The following is a 5,750-nucleotide window of genomic DNA, read 5'->3' as shown; positions in this document are numbered from 1 at the left end:
CCCCCCCGCCCGCCTCCCCCACCGCTACCACCACCTCCTCCTCCTCCTCCTCCTCCTCCTCCTCCTCCTCGGCGGCGGCGTCCTCCTCCTCCTCCTCACCGCCTCCCCCAGCCCCCAAAACCCCTGGGCCACCCCCCTCCAAAACCCCCACCCTCTGGGCCGCCGTCTGAAGAGGGGGGGCCAAACCACCCCCAAAATTTTTCTTGGAAAAAATTGAGAGACTTCCCCCTCTTTCCTCCCAAGAGAACAAGGAAGGGGGATTAAAAAATATATATGTATATATAAAAGTTTTCGACTTCTCTCTACCCCCCTCTCCGTTGCTTTAAATATATTTAAATTCTGAGGGGGGCGCTCAGAAATATTTCTCAGAGCTGAGGCACTAAGATGGCCGCCTTGAAATTATTTTTAAAACAACCCCCCCTCCAGCACCGCCACCCCCTCCATGAAGAAAGGGAGAGGGGGGAAAAATCCCCTTTTAAAACAAAATGGCTGGCTTAATATTTCATTTTTCACCCCCCATTCTCCTCCCTGTTACACCCCCATCTCCAAGCCTCTACCCAGAAACCCACAAATTTCTCCCTTTTTTTATAACTGATTAGTGCACAGATTAATAGAGATATTTTCCTTGTGTACTGAGTGTGTGTGTGTGTGTGTGTGTGTGTGTGTATGTGCACGCGTGGGGGGGCATGAAGGATTTCTGCATAAAACAAAAATGGCTGCTGTGACTAACTCCCCCCTTATAAAAAATATTTGAGGGGGGGGCATTAATCAGTACTCATGCTCAGTCTGACATCAGCATAAATTGTTAAAGGTTAACTAGTTAGATACTAGTCCAACTAGATTTAATTTTTTTCTTTTCTTTACTAGTCTCTTCCTCCCCACCTCCCTTCTCTTAAAGAAAAGCTTTTTTTTTTTTCTGAATACTTCAGAAGGGAGTGGTTTGATGTGAAGGTTTTTTTCCCCTTCAGGCATTGAAAAGGAAAAAGATGAAATATATGTTGGTATATAACTGTTTCTGCATATCTCATTGAAGTTAAAATGCATTTAATTGTGTACATATCTTTTAAGTGAGAGGTGATAAAGGATTTTTTTTTCTTTTTTCTTTAAAAAAGTGATAGAAATCCTAGTGACTTTTGGGGGAGAGATATGAATAGATACGATGATTGAGTTTTTTTCCAAAGGAGTCCATGTTTGATTCTCCCCTTTGCCCAGCCTTTTCAGTGATTTTTAATTGTACGTTTATATCTTCACTCTTTTAACTTCTTTACCTTACGCTCCCCAATTGCTTGAATAAAAAATTCATTTGACTTGGGAAATTAATTTAGGGGTAAATAGAACAGATTTTTAGAATAAAGCAGAAAGAGTCAAATCTAAAGATTGTGAAACGATTTTCTCTTTTCTCCTATTTCAGTATAATTCCCTTCCTCCATGATCTCCAACACTGATAAAGTGGAAGAAACCGTGGAACCATGAAAGAAAAGTGACTGGGACTGAAAAAGATAGAGGTAGGGGGTTACACTCACATTTTCATCTGATTTTGAACCATGATTTCCAACTTTACCCCAGTGTTTACCTTAAAAGTAGTACCAGAAATCAGATGGAAGATTGAAAAGAAGTCCAAAAGTAGCTTTCTCATCCAGAGACTTGATCAGAGAAGTCGTAAAATAAAATTTGCTGATTGAGCAAAGCCAGCAAAGGAAGAAGGGTGAATAGCTTGTTCTTGTCACCCTTTTTTTACTCTAGTTCCCTCTCATTCTTTTGATCTCACTTTACTCCTTCCCTTGCTTCCTATCCCAAGCCTGGGTAATCATTTCTCTCCTGGGCTGTTTCCTTGCCTCTTATGTATAGCTGCCAGCCACCCAGCAACCCCTGAAGTGTTCAGGAGCACCTTAAGAGGGAGGAGTAGGTAGGCAGCAACCAGAAAGTATTAGTAACAAGGAACAGTGCACATTTTTGCTTAGCAGGCTAAAATGCTCTTTATTGATGTGCTACTCCACACACACACACACACACACACACACACACACACACACACACACACACTCTAATGTACTTTATTGAGCATTGATTTCCATCTTTTTCTTAACCTGGACTTTGGAATTCTCTTGCCTCTGCTCTCATCTCATTCCTGTATGAGTCTTAACTCTTATCTCTCTTCCATTTGATTTTGTTTTGTCCTCTTTCTCAGTCTCTCTTCCTGGCCTATCTGGGTAGCTCCCTTTTTCTGTGTCTGGGCTTCTCTATATGTGTATATTTTTCACTGAGACTGCCTTTCCCATCCTTTTGACTCTCAAGTTCTATTGCTTCTAAGTGACTATCCATCTCTGTCTTCTTTCTGTTTACTGCTGTCTTCCGGGCTCTGATTGCATGTGCCTCTTTCTCATGTATGCCTGACTCCCTCTCTTTCTGGCTTCTCTGTGTGTGTCTGGGAAGAGTGTCCCCACGTGTATGTGGGCAGCCCTGCACATCATGTGCGCCGAAGTCTCTCTGCCTCTGTTCCCTCTCCCTCTTTGCTCAGCGCCTCTGCCTGCCTGCCACATGTGCCATGAGCTGCAGGTGTGGGTGACTAAAGGTGGCTCTGTGCATTCATCATTCTCGAGAGTGTGCTTTGCATATGGATCTGTTAATTTGCCTGATTCCCCCTTTTGTCCATCTCCCCCTCTGCCTGACCACATCTCCTGTTCTCTTCTCTCCCTACTGACTTCTTGATTTTTCTTCTATCCTTGTTTCTGCCTGTCTCTCTACCTGTTTACTCCTGTTATAGTGTCTGTCTGCCTGCCTGCCTGCTGGTCTGCTCCTCCCTGACTGGCTGGCAGCCTTTCTCTCTCTCTGGTTGTCTGTCTGCTTCTCTGGCTGTTTGCCCACCACTCTCTCTCTAGCCATCTGTCTCCCCGCCTGCCTGTCTCTATCACTTTTTTAGCCTTGGCTTTTCTACCTTGCAGGCCCTGTCGTGGTCTCTGTATTGGTTTATCTTACCCTTCTACTTGTTCCTCTTCTTATTTATGTGTGTTAAATTCAAGATTTTTCCTTGCCTCCCTTTTTATCCATCTTCTTGCCTGTCTGCCCTACTTACGTGCTGGTATCCCACTGTTTAATGCTTGTATCTTTTTAGTCTGTCTGCTTATCAGCTTTTTCTCCCTTGGCTTCCTCTATCCCAATATCTTCATCAACGTTGAAAGGCTCTCTACCCCAAATCTCCCAGTGAAGCACTTGTCCCAAAGTCTTATTTACCTTCTTGCCATATTCCCTACCTTGCCTGCTCTCTCTGCTTACTTCCGTTTCAGTTGTCTCTTTTTCTGTCTTTTTGGTTCCTCAGACAGTCTTCTTGCCTCAGTCTTTTTCCCATTTTCCCAGTCTCTCCCTGTCTTCCTTCCTTTTTGCTGTCTCTCTGCCTGGCTAGCGCTTGCTGTCCATATCTCTGCTTTCTTTCTTTTTTCTTCTTTTTTTTTTTTTTTTCAATTAACTTCTAAATAGATAGTATATACACATGGTACAAAATGTTTAAAGTACTAAAAGTGTCATGTAAAAGAGTAAGCCTCCCTTCCCATCTCTCTTCCCCAGCTCCTAATTCTTCTCCTCAGAGCCAGTCACTACTTCATGTTTCTTGATATTGTTCCAGAGAAGAGCTTACACATATATGCCTACTTGCTTTTTGCTGCGCTCCTTCTTGCTTCTCTCCCAGTTTTGCTAGATGCTTTTTCCTCTGTTAGTCTGTCAGTACTCCTTTCTACTTTGCTGGGCGTGCCTTCTCTTGCCTCTTTTTGACTCTGCTTTATGGCACTTATCTTTTTGATTGACTGGTTGCTAGTTGCATGCTTTCACTTAAGTCCTGAGGAGCACTTAGGACAGGCTTGCTCTCTCCTAATCTAGTAAGTTATCTTGACAGCATACCTCTGCTGGTCTCTTCATCATTGAAATATGTATGTATTAAGAAAAGACATGAAAGTACTGGTAGTAGTGAAAAATATTATACAAATATAGGTACAATTTAATAAGTACAGATAATTTATAAACTGAGCTTACGTGCACGCAGAGTAGATAGAGGGCTGCTCTGCCTTTCCCACATCTGTATGAATTCTTTAAAGGCAATATGAATCTAGATTCTATTAAGTTTAGCAGCACCCTTTGGATTTTGACCTAGGCCTGTCCAAGAAGTTTGTCTTCCTCCTAGTCTAAAAGTCTTTGTTTCTTACTAAAACTTTTTTCCCCTTTTCATCCTTCCTTTAGCTCCTCTCACATGCCACCTTAGTGATGTTATAACTCATTGGGGGAAACAAAGACACAGCCTCTCTGCCAGTCTCTTCAGAAAGATGATGATAAAACTTTTACATACAATGTTCTTTCATATCTGCATTTTTTACTGCTGGTATTTCTGAATTTAACAGTTTTAGCCTCTATCTCTGTGTCTCTCTCCTGTCTTTCCCTCTCTCCCTCTCACTTCTCTTTTCTTGGTGCTGTCTTTTCTCTCTGTTGAGCTCCATTCTAGCCTCTCTTTCTGATTGGCCACCTTCCCTGTCTTCTGTCTGATTGGTCTGTATCCCTCCATCACCCCATCTGTCTGCTGGATTCTTCCTCTCTGCTTGCAATAATGTATGTAATAGCACTTTATAAATTATAAAGCACTGGGTAGTATAAAACATTATTATCACTTTGTCTTCTTTCTTTCCTTATTATTTTCTTCTTTACTCTGTCTGCCTTTTTTCTCACTACTGCTTTCTGTTTGTCTGTCTATGTCCCTCTTGGTGATCTTGCCTACCTCTCTGTCACTCATTCTCCTTTCTCTCCTTGCCAGCCTGTCTGTTTTTTTGCCATCCTTCTCTTATGTTTCTTATTCTGTGTTTTCAGGTTCCTCTATATTTCTTTCAGTTCTTATGTTTCTCATTCTGTGTTTCCAGGTTCCTCTATATTTCTTTTACCTGTCTATTCTGTCTGTTCCTAGGCCTTTTATCTGTGCCTTTATATCTCGCTGTCTCTAGCTGCTTGTCTCTCTGCTTGTCATTTTCAATGTGAGCACCACTCTGTCTTTTGCTATCTTCCTATACTTCAAAAACTAAAATAAAATAATTAAAATAGCATATGACTAATTAGAAGAGAATGTTTTTTGTTTTTAATGAGAAAACCATTAAGGATAGAACAAGGAACTCAGGCATGCAGCTATCAAATGCAAACCAAATATTAGATTGACCACCCCTCCCCTGAAAAAAGAATAACATTGTAAGGGACTCCCAAGCCAATAATAAGATTATTTATTTAAAGCAAAAGCAAGAAACTTATTCAAAGCAATAGTTAACATTTTTGGATCATAGAAAGTTATAAACCCTTCCCTCAGAAAAACAGTAAATATATAAAATGTCACATATGTTTTCATGGTATCATGAATATGCTGAAGTCTGTGGACCCCAGGGTAAAACCTTGATGTAGAGAACCAATGAAAATGATTAACTGAGCACAAACATGAACTCATGCAACAAAGTAGATCACAGAACTGAAAAAGCAATTTTCAATCTATGATTTTTTTCCCAAGGAGATATTAAAGGGATTCTTCGTCTTTTGAAATATATAGGTTAGTGATAATAATGAAAAGCATGTAAATGCTAAGGATATCTTGGAATTCTAGAGATGGAAGGTCATGTAAGCCTGTGGTTTCCAAAATGGCTAAGTAAGGTTGCCACCTATCCTTTCCTGGTAAGGTCTGTCCTTTGTTCTGAGATTATGTATTCCTTCTATATGTTTTTATAAGAAGTAAATAT

The 5,750-nt window shown here is 41.0% G+C and overlaps 1 protein-coding gene across 3 annotated transcripts in view; it reads right to left on the bottom strand.

Moving 5' to 3' along the window:
- The window catches only part of CHD3 (chromodomain helicase DNA binding protein 3), a 25,087-nt gene extending 25,040 nt beyond the window's left edge, over positions 1-47 (bottom strand). For all 3 annotated transcript variants that reach the window (XM_023529899.1, XM_023529895.1, XM_023529896.1), the window contains exon 1: positions 35-47. The gene's annotated coding sequence lies outside the window, so the exon portion shown is untranslated. The remainder of the gene's footprint in view (positions 1-34) is intronic.
- Between the last annotated feature and the right edge of the window lie 5,703 nt (positions 48-5,750).

The sequence above is a fragment of the Pteropus vampyrus genome, unplaced genomic scaffold (assembly GCF_000151845.1).
Source record: "Pteropus vampyrus isolate Shadow unplaced genomic scaffold, Pvam_2.0 Scaffold44, whole genome shotgun sequence".
Classification (NCBI taxonomy): domain Eukaryota; kingdom Metazoa; phylum Chordata; class Mammalia; order Chiroptera; family Pteropodidae; genus Pteropus; species Pteropus vampyrus.
The sequence above is the reverse complement of the archived record's forward strand: the minus strand, read 5'-3'. Positions and strand labels throughout refer to the sequence as shown.